Source organism: Aulonocara stuartgranti (genome assembly GCF_965226115.1).
Source record: "Aulonocara stuartgranti genome assembly, chromosome: 7".
Classification (NCBI taxonomy): Eukaryota; Metazoa; Chordata; class Actinopteri; order Cichliformes; family Cichlidae; genus Aulonocara; species Aulonocara stuartgranti.
In genome coordinates this window covers 9,837,388-9,859,412 of record NC_138945.1, presented here as the reverse complement: position 1 = coordinate 9,859,412, position 22,025 = coordinate 9,837,388, and the positions used below count along the sequence as shown (strand labels likewise).

At 39.5% G+C, this 22,025-nt stretch overlaps 1 long non-coding RNA gene across 1 annotated transcript in view; it reads right to left on the bottom strand.

The window, feature by feature from the left end:
* The window catches only part of LOC309710991, a 54,719-nt gene that overhangs the window by 18,754 nt on the left and 13,940 nt on the right, over positions 1–22,025 (bottom strand). The gene's annotated exons all lie outside the window — the stretch shown is intronic.

Genomic DNA, 22,025 nt, shown 5'->3' with positions numbered 1-22,025 from the left:
GTAAGATGTTAATTCTCTGTTCATTTATGCCACAAAACTGTGAGATACACGTCCCATTTCCTGGACCTAATTTACAACTTAATGCCAGAACAATGGCCACTCTGTAAAATGAGTTATTATCACGAGGTAGCACCTGACAAGACATCCTTTGTTCGCAAGAGAAGATGTTCATTTAAAACAGGGGAAATGTTTTACTTCTTATCCCAGATACAAAGCATACTGCAAAGCTGCAACTCCACCGGCTGACCCTGTCACACCACAGCTGTGTTGAGACTCTGCCAAACTCACATTCTTTCAGCTCACACTGACCATCAGCATGACGTGAACCCTTTTCCACCGGCAATGGCATGGCAATTTTCCTTTTCATGTGTCCGTTTCTGTCAGCATCCTGTGAAACCCTTGTATTATCTAGTGTGGGTAATTTTATCACGGATATTCAATCTGTTGGTCTATGTGACAACAACTGCAGGTTCTTAGGTCCCACTGTACCAATCTCCCCTTTGCAATTTTTACTGAATCAGGTCTAATTATACACCGCTGATTTAAGTAAGTAGGATGCTAAAATATTCATAGTTTACTAAGTGAAGTAATGCTTTCAAATAAATTGTTGCTGGGAATTTATAAACAACTGCATCATGACTCCTCCTGCACGCCTCATCAAATGCAACAAAACACAAACAACAAATTTACTTAATAAGTTAAACTAATGCTCTTTTCCCTGTTGTGCAATTGATCAGTTTCTGTTATTAAGAGAATGTTGTACAGTTGAGTTACATTAGTTATTAAAATGATAATGAGTTAGGGTAAAAAGCAGCAGAACTAATGGAGCATCTCATTCAACCCAGAAAAGATAACAAACCAGACTCAGTAATACTTAAATACATCACTTTTCTTACAACCTCTGATTCTGTAAGTGTGTTACTAGCTTATTCGACATGTTGAGGATACAATATACAGCTGAACTGCTATATACGTCACTGAAAATGCGTGTATTAATAGGTTTTGTCCCTGGAACCAAAAATATTTCAAGTACAAGTAAAAATCCAAATATTTAACTAGCAATCCTCTTTGGTGGACTCCTAGGTTTTATTTAGGGATGTATATTCAAAATCATGCCATGACGGTTCTAATTGTGCTTTAATTTGACTGTTTTCTAAAGAATTCTTTAACGTACACACAACATGCTGCAACAAACCACCTCTGACTGTTCATTTAAGGTATCACCGCATGTCGCAAGTTCTTTATTTCTGTGAATGGAAACAATTTCGGAAAACTGCTCAACACAATCAAAAAATTATAATCTGATTTTCTACTATTAGTAAACAGTCATGCTAACGATTGTTTTTGCCAAAACTACAGGAACAGAAATTCTTTTAAAGGTACTTTGTAGCAGATGTGCACCTGTCTGAAACATAAAGCCATAACAAAAGCACTTTAAAAGCATTTGTTTAAAAAAAATGCTCTCTAGCCTTCTGAAACCCTTTCTGAGTCAGATTATGGAATGAAATGCCAGTTTTATTTTGTTATTTATACAATCCGATGTTGATTTTGTAAAATATGGCTCCCATTAAAGTGAAAAAGGATACTAAAGCAGGTGCTTGTGATGGATGAAAGTCACTAGCCCGTGAATGTGCAGTCACTTGGTTTCTCAGGCATGCGCGCCTGTCAGATTCAGTTTTAAAACACCTAAACTTGATGGCGATAGCCAAAACGCTCAGCTTGAGGCTTCACATCGGATCTTCTTTAACCAATAGGTGATGCCAGATAGGCATTGCGCATCTTTTATATACATTCTAGGGGTTGTGGCATAGTTTTGTGTTCATCACTACAATGAATGGAAGTCTTTTATTTACTATTTCAACACTGTCCTCGGGGCAGATGAGTTAATGCAGAAAAACCTGTTTAGATCTAATTTTCTCTGAAATCAATAACTAAAAGAAGTAATAAAGAATTTGGATTTTGATCCAGAAGCATTAATAGCTTTGTTTTCACACCCCAAAATGAAACATGGCAATTTGAAAAAGCCATGTGGCTTAAACGAATGGATTTAAAAATGCTTGATTCATTTTACATCAAACCTTATTTCTATGCATCTTCTGCTTCATACACACCCATCTCTTCCCGTCTTATGCAATGGTCAGCTTCTCCTGTAACCAGTGATCAATACTAATCCCTCACTCTGTCCTAAAAGTTTCCACAAAACTGCAATTTGTCTGACTGCCTCTTCTCCTCTTTCCCACCACCACCTTCCATTTTGTATTTGTCCTATAATTCATTTTTATCTTTCCCTCCATTGGACAACTACTACTTTACGATCTTAAATCTGATAGCACAGACATACTTGACCACTGAGTCATCGCTCTCAAGTCAAAGAACATGGCCTTCCCTTTTCCCTCCACCTTCTCCTTTCGGATTTATGAGTCGTTACACATTGTTTCTGTATTGGATAGCATCGCATTTGTCCAATCACTGGAAAAAATAGGCACACTTAAAGAGCACTTAACAATAATTCTTCTCTGACAGCTGAATAGCTAGGTAGCGGCGAAGAGGTCTATCGCTAAAAAGAATCTCTTTTTTTCTTGTTTTCATCTCCCAGCTCAACCCCCCTACCCCCCGACCCCACCAAACCATTTTCCTTGCATTTCTTTCTGGCTCCTTATAATCCCACTATTTTTACTGTCTTTTACTCTGAAGACACTCTACGAGGAAGGGTTTGATATTAAATTCTCTTTTAAGAAAAGGTAAATTCTATTCAGTCATGCCACCAGAAGTTTAAAATGAGTAATTTCTTTCAAACGGTTTCCTGCAGAGTTCCTATTCAACAGTGTGACTCTTAAAAATCTATAGCTTCCCTCTCCTATCATTCTTTCAAACTTTTATCACCTCCGGTTTCACCTCTTGCTGCTTTCAATTTCACTTCTGTGTCACAAGTTTCTTTGGATCTTGATTATTTGTTACAACACTGTTCAACTTCACAATCTTCTATCACCCTGTCACACATGCTTTTTGTTGTGCCAACACACAGTCAAAAGCTCAAATCATGTCTGGCATTCTTCCTCAGATAAAAGTCTAAATTTCTCCCTGCATCAGAAAAACTTTTTTTTTTAGTCTTCTATCAATCAAAACTCCTGCTGCCATGCAGAGATGCTCTAACACTGCCTCTGTGGTTTTAATCTTTGCACCATGCTGCATTGCTCTGTAATTTGCATTTAGGTGAGTGCTCCTCGACCTAGATGCACCTTCCAACAACACTGAGCACTGCTCTTCCTTTCAAAGTCACCTGTTGTTCACAGCTTTCATCTGTCAAAGACAAGTTCTGCTATATTGGCAGAGACTATACTTCACTGTGTGAACTCCCATCTGGTGATATTAGGTGACTGTTAAGCATTTGGTACATCAACATCTCTAGTAAACATCCCTAAAGTCCAAGATGATATGCTGCTCAGCTGAAAAAAACCCTTTTTAAGATGAAAGGTTATGGGACAACTTTACAGTGAACCTACTGTGCCTTTTCTTATTTTCTGTCCTTTATGTACAATCAATCCACATGAGTCAGAATTTCCTCCTTGAGGCAGCTCTAAATGCTCAGTTTCAGACATTTTTTCTACCCTTGTAGCTGTATGGTGTGAAAGTGAGGTGATATGCTTAATATGATCATCTCAGGCACAGGAGCACAAAGGACCAACCCCCTGCTGTTAAAATAGTCTGTTTGCGAGCAACAGCCAATCAGAAAAAAACTGGTTTAAAGGGAAGTTGGTTTTAATGCGAAAGAAGGAAAAAAAACAACTTTTTTCAGACAGTGGATGAACTAAGGAGCTCAATATAAGATAAATAAAGATTATTTTGCTCGGTGCATCATGTAAAGCTAGAAAACATGGGGACTTTATGTACTTTATGCTTACATGCAGCTATCTGAATCTGTTCTTTGTTGTGCCAAACACATCAGTTGGCTATATACTACTGTATTTAAACCACTGGCTAATCCCCCACTCATTTTAATTCTTAAATAAATTCTGTAATTTTTAAATTATTTATTATTAATCTTTAGCTGTTCCAAAGATTTCTCTTTTCCAATTCAGTTGTTAGTCATCTTTCTAACTAAATTATGAATGTTGTACATGGTGTGCCTTACCAAACTCAAGGTACTGATTAAAATGTGATTATCTGCAACAGCCGAGGTAAGACAAGGCAAGCTTATTTGTTTAGCACTACTGAGACAAAAAGCAATTCAGAGTGCATAGAAAAGAAAAGAAAAAAAATGCATTACAAACCTCGTTCCGATCTCATCAAGCCTCCCAAGAATTCAAGAAAATTGAATTCCCCACTTAACAAGAACAGATGGCACAAAAAAAATTATTATCAAGATAAATTAAAACATGTGACATTAGGGGGGGAAAAAACCCCTTAGAATTGCAAAAACAATTTAAAATAGAAAATTGCTTTTTATGAAAACAAATCAGTTTAAAAAGACGAAAATGGTTTAATAAAGGGTTAAACATTGAGATAAAGGGGAAGCTGCTGAAGTCATAGGCCACTTAAAAAAAACGAAAAAAGGTTTAAGTCTTGTTTTAAATGTATATGTATAGTAGCCGCTTTTACTTTTAAGGTCAAGAACACGTCTTTGCACAGCTATGCAACTTACACTCCAGAAGTCTCATTCAAGCCTGGTGAGATAGTTTACATTTGCTGAATGTTTACTTGTACTATTACCTGTAAAACACACCGTTTTAAAATACATGCTGTGGCTAAACTGTTAGATACACCCTTCACCCGGTTCACCCGGCTGTTGGAGAGCCTTTTTTGTGTCTACATTGATGCTTATAATACTCAGTACTGAGAAATAGCCTAATAATATTTTATGCTTTAATACTGAGGTCAGTGTACTGTGCACTGCAAAAAGTCTAGTGTAATCTTTTTTCTTTTTGTGTATGTAAGGGAGACATTAGAAACACCTCTAAATGTAACGCACCGTTTTTCTCTCCCCCTCTCATGTCTCTGGTACCTCTGTGTCTCTGGGCTTTTCCTCCACTCCCCTGCCTTCCTTTTCTTTCCATTAGTCTTGAGTCTTCAGAGAGGCGAGAGGAATAATAAAGGGAAGACGAGGAGGATAGTCCTCCGTCCCGAGGCCCGGTGCCAGCTGCTACTGCTGCAGAGACTATCCATCCAAACACAGGAAGGCGGGGATGACACTGTTTTGGAATTCAGCCCTTGATACAAACTCTGTCGGCAAGGCTGCCTCAGAAGACCCCTGGGCTGCCTGTGTGCTATATGAAGCTCTGTCCCAGTAGTGATAACATAAGTCACCCAAGCCTACGCTCTGTGAACAATGTTACCATTACAAGCATAGCCATCTCTTATCTGGTATGTACACAGATGGCAGGCAGTCTTCTTATCTTCCCTCCATTTAATGACACATTACTATATGGACTGTAGACTACAATTACGACGACAATATAAGATGAAACATAACAGTTACTTAAAAAGTGATAATGGTGTAAGAGAGGCCGAGATTTCAACTTCAGAGGCAATAATTTAAAGCTACATTCAACCACATAAAACTTCAGCACACTAAACTTCTCCTGCAGTATACTTCATAAAGTTAGTGTATCAGAGTCCGTTAAACCAAGACATGAATCTAGGCCACCTGTAAAGCACAACACATTGGAGATTAAAACATGTGGGCACCTAATACAATGTTACCCTTCAGTGTAAGTATATGCAAATAAAAGGGACACTGCACCAATGCACTTATAGTGTCTAGCAGGCAGATCTGTAGCACTTTTTTCTGGGTCCATAGAGTTTAATATGTTCACTCCATTGAGCTATCTGATCGTGCAAAGCGAAATAAACAGTTTCTCACTTAAATAACCCATCTACTGAGCAACAGGGAAGACAAACAATATCCAATCAATGCTATGGGTGGGACAGCAGCATTGTCAAGCTGTGTAACAGTAGAGGAATATTCTAGACAGCCAGTGCTGGCTTGATTTTAGCAAGTGGAGGCCAAAGAAAGTTGAAGGATGAGATAGAAGCTTTGAGATGTTCAGGTGAAAAGACGGTGGCCTGCACCATCCTTCTAGAAGAATGCAACTGTACAAAAAGAAAAAAAAAAAGATTTCCAAACAACAGCTCTTGAAGTGTGCTCTGAGGCAGCTCCTTGTCACCTTCATAGTCTCGGGAAGTTATTAGACACACTTTAATCCTCATACTTCTGTTATGGAGCTAAAACAGCATCCTCCCTGTGTTTGGAACCATGCTGATTTACAAATTAGGCACTGCTTTAAAACTGGGCATCTGCCACCTGGGATACTGCTGGAGTCACAGCAACAATGCAGTGATTCCAGCTGAGAAGGAGGTTCTTTTCCCATTCTCTGTGGAATATAAATGACAAAATACATGCTTTAGCAATGTAAATAAATGTTAGACAAGTTATAGCACTCCTATCACTTGGAATTTCTGATCCTTGGGCGCAATACACCTGACAGCAGCTCTGCACAAGTGCAGGTTTATACTAACCAGTTTAACTTTATATCTTTGAAAGTTAAGAAAAAACCTTCTCCTTTTCTTCCACTCTAGAAGATTTAGATTTCTTTTCTTGGATGGCTTCTCTCATTGACTGGCTGTTGCTTCTGACCACTGATACAATATTCTTAAAATTGCCAAATAAAAATATTTAAAGAATAATACAAAATAATACCAAGAAGAAGAAGAAATACACTCATGAACATATAAAAAACCTCACCCAAATTAACATTAAAATTCAGGGAGGTCAATTAGTCTGCATTTTACTAGACAGGGTAGCTTAGGACATGTTGAATAGATGTGGGGAGAGCTGGCTCCAACAATATTGAGAACCACAACTTTAGGAGTAAATGAGGCCTCAGCAATTATCATTCATCTATGACAATGACAAGATAAACAGCAGCCTGACTGTTGTTTGTGTCTGGTTTATCATGATGCATATACTACCAAAAACCTGGGTGTATAATTATGACTAACAAGGAGACAACTAAACATTAATGAAACAATGACTTCCTTTAATTAAAAAGACCTAAATTGGGAACTGGTTTTGCTCACTGGGTTGAGCAGGTGACCTATAATGCAGAGGCCCAAGTTTGAATCCACCATAGGACCATTTACCGAGTGTCTTTCTCCCTGTTTTTCTTCACTGTCTTCTCGCAATAAGGGCTGAAAAGACACCCCCCCCCCCCCCCCCAAAATGTTTAAGTAACTTGGATGATCTTCCATAAATTATAGTTTATTAATCACCTTTAGACAAAGCACAAAGTAAAAGTTGCATTCTTTAACAGAAACTGAACCAACACAGTGTCATGTCAGTTCAATCAAAACTAAACAGATGTGAGACGGGAAAAGAAGCTTTAGATTAGCAGTAGTAATTACAAAGAATGAGCTCTGTGCCAGAAGCAGTGTCAGCCTGTGGGAAAATGCATTCCAACATAAATTTGGAGAGCATAGTTAATCATTTGTGGTTTGGATGAACAGACTGAACAGTGTTTGTTTTGTTTTCAAAGGCCCGTGTCCATGGAACAGAATTAGTCTATAGCAATTTTAGCCTCAGCAACAACTGAAGTAAAATACTGAGACACGCGTCTGGCGTCATTTTGCAAAAGCTTCATCAGAGGAAAAAAAACCCACCACAACAAACATTCCATTTATGTCACTGTTGCAAAGATAAAGACTGAAAGCAACAAGCTTTAAAAAAGATAACAGTGTTGGGGAGATGGGCTGGGGGAGGAGGGGTATCTTTGTGCAAAAGGAGACATACTTTGTTAACGAAATATTAAATGTTATCAGATAAAAGTTTAAGTAAAAGCAAATACACACACACGCACACCACAATATATTTTGTCCGTGGTCAGACTTCAGCTGTGCTATCTTTGAAACCAGTAAGCACCAATGCTCCATATTCAGCTGCAGCACATGATCACCTCTTGACCTGCTCCTTTTTTGCAGCCAAACTCCTTAGACTCATCATTCCCAACAGATGTCCACACAAGAAAAGACTAGGAGCAATGTGTTGACCAAAGACTATGGGATGTTAATAAAACTCAGCAATGACAGAAATAACCATAGCTAGTTAAACTCATCTTATCTCAAAGATTACAATTCACTGACATGATGTTGTGAATACACAAAAAACCCTTTAAAGCCAAGTGTTTCATGTTTGATTCATGACTTTTTCAGAGTTTTTGAGACTCTGTAAAATAAACTGCACAGAACATTTTAAACAATAAATTACAAAAGAAAAATGTCAGATGTAGCAAATATGATTCAAATTAACACAAATATATGCACAAATATATGCAAATAAACTTTTTTTTTGGTCAGATGGTTCAATAAACACCTTCAAAAAAAAAAAAAAAACTAACTACGATTTTCTGGCAATTATTTCATGGTTCGCACTTTAAAGGGATGAGTGGGTAGCCAAAACACACAACCAATTGCAGGATACAAAGCAATGAGCAGTCTGGGTGAAAGACCCTTAGAAGAAGGAGCTGAATAATATTGAGAACCAACTATAAGCAAACTTAAGACAGGAACATGAGCTATTTAGCTGCAAATGAACTGTCAAAATAAGACAGAGGTTTGTCCAGTAGTAATGTAACTGCAGTTGGTGTCATTCTCTTAAAGGGAATAAAAATAAAAAATATCAAAAAAGAGCCGGCAGGTATAAATATACCTGGGTGGACATGAAAAATCTGTGTCTAGGAAATGCTGACAATAGTAAACACATATCCCCTAAGGCCTCTAATGACACAATACTGGAGTTCATTAAAACCTTACTGTGAGAGAATCTGTTGCCATGACAATAATCTTAAAATCAGTTATGTGAATCAATCACAGTTTTGATCTTGATTTGCAAAATTTCTTTAAAAGAATTTTTTGAAATCCAAAGGTGGGGTTTGACTGATCTCATATGACGCCGCTTACATAAAACATTGTTTAAATAACAACAGCTTTCATGTCCTGCTTACAAAACCACAGGGAAATAATATGCACATCTTAAATTCAAGTCAGGTAGCAGTTTGGAGGGATCAGTCTACAGTTTTAGGGGGAAGTCGATTAACTGGGCCACAGACCTACAAATTTCTTGAAAAGAGAGCTGAAGGGATTCCTTTGCTCCTGCTCACTCTCTCCCTTGGGTGCTTCTTTCACACTGCATAGAGAGATGTGAGGATGAGGAGAGACAAAGAAGATGAGAAGATTTCTGGGAGACAGATGAGATGAAGTGAACGCTTGACAGACATCAGCCCTGGGAACTCCTCCCGTCTGTGCTGCCATACAAAAGAAAGACAGGCAGAAAGAAAAGAAACTTGCTTTCTCTAAACTTGAGGAACACAGCCGGCAGCTTATTCTTTTCAAGTCACATTAACTGGAAAATGCTGGAGAGGGAGGCGTGATAATCTGTGACATGAGCATTTCTGGTGGTGGTGTTCAAGCTGACTAAGATCAGTTTAATTTTACCAGTATTTATTATGGATATGGAGCTATCGCCAAAACAGTATGGAAATGTTAACCTGCATACAAGCTAGTACTCCATGATGAAGATCCAGGAACTTCAAAGCTCAAAACGAGATCATTAACACGGTGAGACACAGACTGTCGTGGGCTCACAGGTAAAGACGGGACATTTAAAGAAGGTTCAATAATCCTCAGAGAACAAAACCTTCAGATGGCAAATGAGCTGCTTTGACCGATGGCTCTGTCTACCTTCCTATTTGGAACAGGTGTGGGGTAGGGATTGGAGACATAGTAAGTGTGACATATGAACACAAAAGCTGCTTGACTCATTGGTTACACACAAGCACACACACACACACACACACACTTGAAAAAAATGTAGATCCCAAGAGTGCCATGTAATTTCACATAGAACAGGCCACTGATGAACTGATGTGCAAATTGAAAAATTATCAGTTCATTCAATCACAGACATAATATAGATAAGCAAGGAAATACACTACAGCAATCAATGAGCTGCATTTCACAAGGACTTTTCCAAACCAGTCATAAATTACTTGAGGCACAGCTTCTTATATTGGACAGACTAAACAGTGTCTGTCATAATTCATCACCAAGACTAACTCTAGAATTGCTTTTTTTTTTTAAAATATAATTGCAGTGGCATATGGCACTATATTAAATAAAAAAGCTAGATGTTACTATACTATTGGTAGCTGCTCTTGCTCAGGGGGTACCTGGAGGGAAGGCAGGAAATACAAGATTTAAGTGGCTAGATATAGACAGTCTTCATGCTGACAAGAGAAGTTTTCCTCTTTCTTTGATGTATGGCTTTACACAAATATGGTAATAGAGTAACAGAAAATACATGACACATAAACCAATACAGATTTGTGGCCTTGCAAGTCTTTATCAAGTTCTTTATCAACTAAAAACCAAGATATATGCTCATGAATTCCTCCTTTTTCAGCAAAAAGGCCAGAGCCGAGCCAGTTCCACTGAGTTTCATCAAACAAACGCTCAAAATCTGGCACCAGCAAAAAGACCGAGTCCAAAGTTGGGACCACTACCTCTGACGGCTATGGAAATTCTAGGATTTCTGAAACTGATGATTTCTTTTTTCTTATTGAACAGTATACCAACATCTGCTAGTAAAGCTAAAGGGATGATTCTCAAAAGACACCAATGCAGAACCTTCGACGTATCAGGTTCGCAGGAAAATGCTGATAAACTGATATGTTTAATATTTTGAACCACATTCTCTGGCATTAAATCTGATCTAATCTAAGTTTGTTGTCATAGCTTTGAGTCAGGTTTTCTCTGTTCTATCATGGGGATAAAAGAATTGGGTTTTAATATTTGGTGTTTCTGTCCGGTTCCCTTTGCAACAGAGATAACAAATGTGGCCAAAGGTTGGATCTGATATGAGGCGAACAGGAGACCGGTCTAAAAAGATTTAAAGGTAGGTACAAACCTGTTCAAAGAAAAAGCAAATCTATGCATATTGGATGAATTCTAAATTATCTGTTCGCTGAGTTGACAATCTTAACTATTAAATTGGCTCATTAGTGGTAAAACTAAATTCTTGAGAATAAAGTAAAGCTTTGAAATAATGATAATGACACGTTGAGAATGACAGTACTGAGTTAAAAGGACTATGGTATTTCATGGTAAAAGAGAAAAAGAAGTAATGTGTGTTTAGGATATTAGGTAATTGATCATTTTTATGGGTTTGAGTCCCTATTGATCATAAGGTTGGACCTGCATCGGTCAAATAGTTCTGGTGGACTTTTGGTTGTTTCAAATTATAATAAAATTACTGTAGAACAGAAGTCTGGGACTTCTAAGAAGTGCACAAGCTCAGAGGTGGAGACCTCTCGCTTTTTACAGACGTGTAAAAAGACCCTCTAGGAGGATTACTCCAGGTGGCACCTGCCAAGACTTGGGGGCCTTGGTTTAAAATCGCCAGTGATTGGATCACTTTGCCATTTGGAATGGTATCTGCACTTTTTTGGGCAGCAGAGGTTGGACCTCGGGCGTTGGACACTTTTAAAAATTCAAATACGGTGTTTAGAAATCGGGCCAGGCACAGTTTGGAAATGATACTGGTTAACTGATCACAAAAAGGTTGGACCTTAGGGCTGGACGCTTATTAAATTTGTCAAAATTGGTTAGGTTCTTGTGTTGAGTTTGTCAGGGATCCATCTGTTTGTTGTAAAATTGTAAGACGTCTTTGTAATATAAAATAAGTATTTTTGGCATTTAAAAGAACTTTGCAATTTAACAGTGATTTAAAGGCTGAAAGAATGCTGAGAGTGTGTGTTGAAATGAAAGTGTGCATGTTGTGAAATCCTTTAATCATTGGTGATTCTATAAATATATTGTTGTGAACATCGCTGAACCTGTTGGTGTGTAATGTGAAAATTTATTAGAGGTTTTAATTGTTTTTCTTTCAGTTTGAGGTCGTATGCGCACTTAACAGGGTGCGGTCTACTGCCTCTTTCTGATTCTAAACAGCAGGTTTGATGAAAATAGTCTATCACAAGTATGTTTTGGGTGATTCTAAGTGTGATGAGAGGGACTTTAGCAATAGTTTGAAGGATTTCTAGCCTATGAAAATGCCCAATATGGGGCGAAGAAACCAGGACTAGGTTTTAAAGATGAAACAGGTTAACTCTATAGAGGATGTTTCCAAAGATTGACAAAATAATCTAGGACCTTCTACCAGAAAAGCTAATTGTATCTGTTTGGAGTTTACAGTGAGCACTGAGGGAAGTCAGGTTTTAAACTGGGATTGAAAGAAAATTTAACTGGGTGAAAAGGGGGTGTAGGAAGTAGATTTAGTACATTTCACAGGTGCTGTCTTAGAGTTTGATTTATTTGTTGTGGATAGAAGTAATTATGACAAAATAATAAGGAAACATTGAAAACATACAACCCGTTGAGGGGACAGATAGGGTTGGGCAATTGAAAGGTTTCGTTCTGTTTAGCATAATTACTTATGTTATACCCTAGGCCAGGGGTTGGCAACCCGCGGCTCTTTAGTCTTTATTTTGCGGCTCCGGGTGGTTTGGGAAAATAAATTAGAAGTATTTAGCTGAAGTGGTTAGGCTGCTGCCCCCGCGACCCGGCCTCGGATAAAGCGGATGAAGATGGATGGATGGATGGAGTTGTTTAACTGCCTCAGTGACCTCGCCCCCGGAAATTGGCGGGTCATTCCCCTCATCCGCAGACTCTGCTTCCTCCTCGGAAGACGTGTCAGTGGGATTAAGGAGGTCCTCAAAGTATTCCTTCCACCGCCTGACAATTTTCTCAGTCGACGTCAGCAGCGCTCCGCCGGCACTATACACAGTGCAGGTAGAGCACCGCTTTCCCCTCCTGAGACGCCTGACGGTTTGCCAGAATCTCTTCGAGGCAGTCCGAAAGTCTTTTTCCATGGCCTCTCCGAACTCCTCCCACACCCGAGTTTTTGCTTCAGCCACTGCCCGAGCCGCATTCCGCTTGGCCTGTCGATACCTGTCGGCTGCCTCCGGAGTCCCACAGGCTAACCAAGCCCGATAGGACTCCTTCTTCAGCCTGGTGGCTCCCTTCACCTCTGGTGTCCACCATTTGGTTCGGGGATTACCACCACGGCAGGCACCAACCACCTTGCGGCCGCAGCTCAATGCAGCAGCTTCGGCAATGGAGACGCTGAACATGGTCCATTCGGACTCAATGTCCCCAGTCTCCCTCGGAATGCTGTTGAAGCTCTGCCGGAGGCGTGCGTTGAAGATCTCGCGGACTGGGGCCTCTGCTAGACGTTCCCAGCACACCCTCACTACACGTTTAGGTGCACGAGGTCTGTCCAGCGTCCTCCCCCGCCACCTGATCCAACTCACCACCAGGTGGTGATCAGTTGACAGCTCAGCCCCTCTCTTTACCCGAGTGTCCAGAACATATGGTCGCAGGTCTGGTGATACGATTACAAAATCGATCATCGACCTACGGCCTAGAGTGTCCTGGTGCCACGTGCACTTATGGACACTCTTATGTTCAAACAGGGTGTTCGTTATGGCCAAACTGTGATTAGCACAGAAGTCCAAAAACAAAGCACCGCTCGGGTTCAGATCAGGGAGGCCGTTCCTCCCAATCACGCCCCTCCAGGTCTCGCTGTCGTGACCATTGAAGTCTCCCAGCAGGACAACAGAGTCTCCAGGTGGAGCACCTTCCAGCACCCCCCCCCAGGGACTCTAAGAAGGCTGGGTACTCCGAACTGCCACTCGGCGCATAAGCGCAGATGACAGTCAGGACCCGTTCCCCGAACCTAAGGCGCAGGGAACAAACCCTCTCGTCCACCGGGAAAAACCCCAACGTACTGGCAGCAAGCCGAGGAGATATTAGAATACCCACCCCAGCCCGCCGCCTCTCACCAGGGGCAACTCCAGACTGAGACAGAGTCCAGCCCCTCTCCAGGAGACTGGTTCCAGAGCCCAAGCCATGCGTAGAGGTGAGCCCGACTATATCTAGCCGGTACCTCTCAACCTCACGCACTAACTCAGGCTCCTTCCCCACCAGAGAGGTGACATTCCATGTCCCTACTGCCAGTCTTGGCAGCCGGGGGTCAGTCCGCCAGGGCTTCCGCTCCTGGCTGCCACCTGGCACACAATGCACCCGACCCCTATGGTGCCTCCTGCGGGTGGTGGGCCTGCAGGAGGATGAGCCCATGTCTCCTCTCCGGGCTGTGCCCGGCCGGGCCCCATGGACTAAGGCCCGGCCACCAGACGCTCGCCCTCGGGCACCCTCCCTGGGCCTGGCTCCAGGGCAGGGCCCCGGTAACCCTATCCCGGGCAGGGTAAACTGTTCCCTTGATATTCTTTTCATAAGGGTCTTCTGAATCGCTCTTTGTCTGGTCCCTCACCCAGGACCAATTTGCCATGGGAGACCCTACCAGGGGGCAAAAGCCCCCAGACAACATAGCCCCTGGGATCCCTGGGACACACAAACCACTCCACCACGATAAGGTTGCGATTCAAGGAGGAGTGTCACGACGTGACACACACAATATAAATGTTTTGACCACTATGAGTCGGGTTTTCTCTGTTCTATCATGGGGATAAAAGAATCGGGTTTTAATACTTTCCTCCAGCCATATCTAGGTTGTTTTACATGACATCTTCCTTCATTTCCTACTGATGCTGGTTCTTATTAAAAAGTCTTTTATTAGCAAACTATGCAATGGCTTTGTTTGCAACATAAGCAATGCACTATTAAGGCTAGCAATGACTTTTGTTGACCAATAAAAAGTTTAAATAAAAAGCTTTAATCACAATTAAAAGTCTTACTGGAGATTTGATCAATACCTCTAACTTACCATCAACTCAACTTGTAATGCTCTTTTGTTTTGTGTTGGCAACAAAATGCAAATACTGGGTTAAGATTTTAAGATTTCAGTTTTAATCTGTTTTGATCTTTCAGGATTTGTTCATGAATGCAGATAAAAGTCAAATCACTCCAAGCCAATTGCTGTCCAATGATTTGCCAACCCCATTTTATTATGTACATCAAATCTTAACCTGGTTCCTTTACTGAACCAATTTAAGAGATTTTCTCTCACATAGGCAAGCATACACTTGGTAGGCTACACCTTGGTCATCTGCAAATCAAATATTTAAGCTGTATAATAGTGCTTCTGAACACATTATTCTTCATTGGAAACTAGTGCATTTGTTACCAATCCCATCTGTTCTCTATCTACCAGGACTGTCACCAAAGCTTTCCTCCCAGGAAAACAAAACAGCAGTTTGACACCTCAATGCCGTGTGTCTACTTATTTATTCTGTGAACACGGCCTGTGAGTGTCTTGTGCAATTGAGCAATCCCCGTTTGTGAGTAATGCATTTGGAGAGGGGCAGAATGAGAACGAAGAGTAACCTTATTTGAGGCTATATCAACAGCATAACCTCTGTGCTAACCCAGTTCGAAGTCCCTGTGGAAAAAACAAGATACAAGAGACTGATTCATTAAAATACGTGGATAGGATTTAAGAAGAGTACGGAACCCATGCAGAAAATGAAAAAAGAAAAGAATTTCATCCAATAATAAACTGTTTTCATGCTAAAGGTATGATGTAGAGAGGAGAAGAGAAGAGAACCCAGTTAGGTTTGTGATGCTGTGTTAAAACTATGTCTGCTCCCTAGGTATATAGATTAACCTATTTGAAGCTTTTCCTGATGAGTTAATTAGACATGATTGGAAAAGGCTTCTGAGTCCTGCCACTGCAGATTTTTAATGATATGATGAAGATCATCGGCTGCAGCCTTAGAATAGGGTGTGTGAGCAGAGGAGTGATCTATAATTATATTATTTGGCTGAGCCCAAGTTCTAAAGTACCCTCGGCTCAAAGCAAAGCAAAGCTTTTGACTGCTGTGAAAGATAATCTGCTGTTTGGGCAGTGATTTCATCAAGACGGCAGTATGCTTTTTGCGTTGTTTTCTCCTCATCGTGCTTTCGTAGTCTGGTCTTGGCAGCTGAAAACTGTCCACATTTTAATGGTATATAATGATGCTTTTAGTCTACATCTTTCCTTGAAACCTTCATAAAATCCATCAGAGGGTAACCATTTCAGTTGGCTCCAGTCTACTTTTAAAAAGCCAAGAAAGAGGGAGAATGAGAGAGAGATGTAGAGGATGAGAGGGGACACTTGAGAGATTGTAAGAATCTGCCAATCTTATGAAGCTGTACTTTTTAAAGCCTAAGAGTGGAACAGATGCAAGGATGACACAAGCTGATGATGCATCTCTGCCATCATGTGCTTTATTCCCTTCACCGTCGCAACATCATACACCACACACTCTCACAGTATGACATACCTTAATGGCGTACAGCATGACACAGATTGAGACCTAGATTTTATTAGACCCGTCTCACACAGTGTGACATGCCGTCAACCTTCACTTACTTGAAGCACAGAGTTTGATGTCAGCTCTGGTCCCTTATATTATGAACACGTAATGTGATCTACGTCTATCTAAATTTTTATAATTATATTCTATGTGGCTTTAAGCACAAGTAAATACTGTGAGATGTAGCAGAAAAATCTTTTAACAACTTTATTGATTCATTTTTATTATTGTTAACTTGATTAATTCTTTATTTGTGCAGGACAAGTGCAGCAAAAAAAAAAAAAATGATGCCAAAGGCGTAGCTCTACTCTATGTGTACATAGTCACAGCTTATTTCCAATGATAAATAGTTGGTGACAATTGAGACATTTTGCTGTCAATTTGATGGTAGCAACATGTCTCAAAGAAGTTGGGAGAGAGCTATGTTTACCACTGTTTAACATCCCCTCTTCTTTTAACAATAGTTTGGCAATGGAGGAGACCAGCTGCTAGACTTTTAGGAGAGGAATGTTGAAATTTCAAATGGTGAGAGGTGAGGACTTCAAACAGGCCATTTCAACACCTGGACTGATGTAAAATCTGCAATATGCAGCATGCATATTTTAGCACTGTCTTGCTAAAATATGCAAGGCCTTTCCCCGGTTCCTGTATATACTTTTCAACACCAATGGTGCCTTTCTAAATGTGCAAGCTACCATTTCCATAGCAACCCTAAGGGATGCAGACTTCTGAAATGAGATGTCCCTCACCTCTTTAGTCCAGAGGATGTTGCATCCGTGTTTCCAAGAAAGAATTTTAAATTTTGATTTATCTCAGCACAGAACAGGTTTCCACTTTGCCTCAGTCCATTTTAAATGAGCTTTGGCCTAGGGAAGATGATAGTATTTCTGGACCATGTTCACATATGACTTCTGCTTTGCATTCTCGAGCTTCAACCTACATTTGTGAATGGCACAGCAAACTGTGCAGTGAATTCCAAGACAAAATCTTGCCTTTTCATGCCTTTTTAATGCAGTACTTCCTGGGGGCCCAAAGATGACAGGTATCCATTATTGATTTTTAAGGACAGAGATTTCTCCATAGTCCCCAAATCTTTTTAATTATATTATTTACTGTAGATAACGAGATATTAAACAGTTTTTGGATTTTTACACTGAGAACAATTTCATTATTCTGAAATTGTTTCACAATTTATAGTTCTGCCAATCTTTACCTTTGCCTCTGTAAGAAGTTCTTTTCATACTAAATGATGTTACCAACCTGTTACCAATAAACTGAATTAGCTGCAAAATTTCCTGTTTATTTTTTACTACTCTTACTTTTCCAGCCATTTATTGCCCCCAAATTATTTTTATAAATGTGTTGCTGTGATCAATTCCAAATAAGCTATTTTTTAAATGGTACATTTTCTCAGTTTAAACATTTGATCATATCAAATGTTTAAAAAGTGGGGCAGTTTTGGGCTTAATGCAATTTAACTGTGACATTGATTTGACTTAGATAGTAATTAAATGGAGCGAAGACCATTATTATCCTTCTCTGACCTTCAGTGATGATTATGTGTACTTTTGTCAGCAGTTACACAAAACATTGATTAGTAACTAGACAAACAGAGTGGAAACAAATGGACTGACACAGGCTGTGTTATCTCATTGGATGGTCTAAGCAGCTATGTGATTTCTATTGGAGAAATAATTAGAGACAAACCGCAATACCAGACAACCCTTGATGATTTGCCAAACAAAGATTAACACTAAAGTGAGAGTCGATTGATTTCCAGTAATATATATAAATACAGTAAGAGTGCAGTACCCTGCAAAGTTTAAGACCATCTTTGCTTTTATACTCAGTAGGGCTTTTTTTACACAGTTAATTCATTTAACTGTGTAAATAAAGGAATTAAGCATGTGTGATAAAGTTAAGTGGTTTACAGTGATTGGATAGAGTAAGTGTACACATGTGTATGGCAGAGAGAAAGAAATACAGTTACTGTAAGTAGTTTAAGATGATGGGATTATCTGTGTGAATTTATCTGCATGCATGAATGTGTGTATGTGCATGTGCCTGTGTCTGTAGGTGTGTGTGTGTGTGTGTGTGTGTGTGTGTGTGTGTGTGTGTGTGTGTGTGTGTGTGTGTGTGTAAACATCTATGCTTTCAACATCAACAATGTAGTTTCAGAACCTGGAGAACTTTCACTTTACCCCCCACCATCACCTGAAATTAGCCTGATGCAAAAGGATGTGTTTCATATAGGCACATAAACTGAAGTTCACCAGAGGCCATTAGCTTGAAGGTGGTGTTTGAACTGAACACAGATCCTACAGTTTTTTAGCCTCATTAAGCACTAAATTTGCTGACACAGACAGATTTCTACCAGCACACTGCCTTAAGAAATCTTTGATGATGATGTTTTGCGGTTTAAAATTTGTTCATCTTAAAACCTTGAATTATTTGTTGGTAAACAGAAATATTCCACTCAGAGGATGGATAGGAAATCATCAGTCAACTACTAGGTGATCAAATTCATTAAAAAGTGTTGACTGAAAGAGGAGCTTTTTGTGTTTTAAAGAATGAGGCTCATTTTACTTTATTTCTAGTCATTTCCGAGCACAGCAGCAGGGAACCAGGTGAGACAAAAAAAAAAGATGAAACTCAGGCTTTTTCATGAAAACAGAGTACTCTAAACCACAAAGCTTGGAAGAACAATTCCAAATGGTGTTTGCTTCCAAAATGCTCCGGTGGAAACATTAATTAGCAGAGAGATGCAAATGAACATTAAAAAGGTGGATCTTATGCAACCTCAAATCAGAATATGCAGCCTGTTAAAGACTGAGTTCCTGTGTCTAATATTTACTTATAATAATATCTGTTATTAACCTCTGTCTCTCTTCCACAGCATGTCTTTTATCCTGTCTTCCTTCTCTCACCCCAACCGGTCGCAGTAGATGGCCGCCCCTTCCTGAGCCTGGTTCTGCCGGAGGTTTCTTCCTGTTAAAAGGGAGTTTTTCCTTCCCACTGTTGCCAAAGTGCTTGCTCATAGGGGGTCATATGATTGTTGTGTTTTTCTCTGTATCTATGAAGCGCCTTGAGGCGACTTATGTTGTGATTTGGCGCTATATAAATAAAATTGAATTGAATTGAATTACTTTAGGTTAGTAGAGCTTATGAGTATTTTATTTTCCTTTTCTATACACTCCTGATGGAAGAGAAAGCCATTGAAAACCTAAAAAAAAGTGCCACTTGTGAAAAATTCATAATCAAGTCTAAACACTAATAAAATACTATACTGTGTTTTGAAAAAAAAAAGTTAAAAAAAATACAGTTACCCAAATTTTTGGTCATAACGCACAACTAAAAACTATAAAATAATACTATTAAAAATACCGGCAACCATCAGAACTACCTCTTAGCTCCCTAGTAGAGACACCTATAGTATCAATTTCAAAATCTTACCTCGTCTTGTCCTCAAGTTATCACATTCACAAAGTTTTCAGAAAACGTCCTCTGAACTCATCTAAGATTTTTAGTAGATGCACTCATGGTATCAATTTGAAGCTCCTACTTCTCCTCCTATGTCTCCTCACATTCATAAACATGGGTGCCCACGTGGCCCGCCAGCCCTGACAACAATACCCCATCAGCCTTTTATGCCTGACGGGTAATAAAAAACAAAACTTAAAAAAATCTTACTATAAATCCATCCGGGTACTCCGGCTTCCTCCCACCGTCCAAAGACATGCAGCTTGTGGGGATAGGTTAATTGGATAATCCAAATTGTTACTAGGTGTGAATGTGCCAATTAATGTGAGTGCGAATGGTTGTCTGTCCCTGTGTGTTGGCCCTGCGACAGACTGGCGACCTGTCCAGGGTGTACCCCGCCTCTCGCCCTATGACAGCTGGGATAGGCTTCAGCACCCCCCGCGACCCTGAAAAGGACAAGCGGAAGCGAATGGATGGATGGATAAATCCATCAACTATTGTTTGTAAGTGAATCCCTTTTATTATGTACTTAACACATTAACAGTACTTTTAGCAATGACACTGTCGGTGCTGATGTGGCTGGCTGGTCACAGACCCTGAGATGGCATTCAGCAGAAGGGATTTACATTTCAAATCTGTTCTTGTTATTCTGAGAATGTAGTGATGAGGAGGGAGAGAGGGCAAGTGTGTGTGTTAACACATGGTTTAAAGGTAACAATCCTATTAGCAACTTCCTTGCTGTACACTTAAGTTTACCAGCTTAAGTGTACAGATCTCATGATCCTTGGGTAAAAACTGCACTTGTATCTTTACTTAGTTTGGAAGCGCTGCAGACTTGATCTCATTTGTAAACAGTCTGTGACTGCATTAACTAGTAGTAACTAGTCCAATAACTTGGCATAACTACTACTATAACTTGACCATTAGTGAAGCCTTTTTTGTATGGTGCACTCCATTACTCTGGTTCTAAAGTCTGTACATAATAACAATTCAATTCAATTCAATTTTATTTATATAGCGCCAAATCACAACAAAAGTCGCCTCAAGGCGCTTCATAACAACAAACCAGTGTTTGCTCTGACTGAATACATTTTCTCTGGATAGGTTGTGATGAAACACTGCAAATGGTAAAGTAACAAGTGACATATCAAGAAGGTTTTAAGTAACAATTATTTTCATTACGTGGCACTTTGTTGGATCTCCAAGGTCACTGGGGCTTTTTCATGTTTTGTGGTGTGACATGTTTACATGTAGACCCTTTCAAATTTTATTACCACTGACACATTAAAAGCTTTGCATTGTAATAGTGGTTATTTTATTCACTTGTCAAAGGTTGTATTAACTGCATGATAGGCTTTGTGTAGATAAAGTATTGTAGCATGTACAGAACTAAAGATTAAAAGAACTACTCACAGCTTTCATTTGAAGTAAATCATTTTAAAATACAAAGTCTGCTAGTCTGTTGCACCACATGACAGATGAAAAATGTGCCTCAAATGCAAAAATGCAATTACCAAGTACCGTGTTTTCATAGTATATGGACTTATCCCAATTCTAGGGATACATTTACTGTGCTTGCATATAAAAAATCTTTAAATATTAAATATAACTAAATATTTATAAGTCTGCTATGTACATCGGTTGTTTAGGTCTTGTTTTTTTGTGTAGCTATTTTGCTGATTGATACAGTTCTGTAAGCTTTTTTTAAACTGCACAGCCAATGATAGCACTTTAAACTTCTGCAAGCTTTCAAAGAATCTGAGGCAACAGATAGAAAGGAAAACCTTTTTACTGGTTACTCAGCTACAAACACTGCAATACTGTTAGACTCAAAAGTCAGTGAAATTCAACATCACTGTTACTAAATGATACAAAAAATTAAAAGTTTAATTAAGACATCCAAAGTGAACTACATGTTTTTATACTTTTTGTGTGCCTTTGAAGAAATACAATATAAAATTACACATGTCAAACATTTTTAACATATGGTTTCTATTAGTGTCCAATGACCCTCCAAACGACCTCAGACTCTACTGTGCCCAGTTACTGGTATTCACTGGTGTGTGGCCAAGGATACTGTCCAGTAAACTTCTTTTAGTTCTTTTTGATATTTGTTATTGTGTGTGTACACTTCATGCAGTTGAGAGCTAACTAATGCCATTTTTTTTTTTTTTGCCCTGG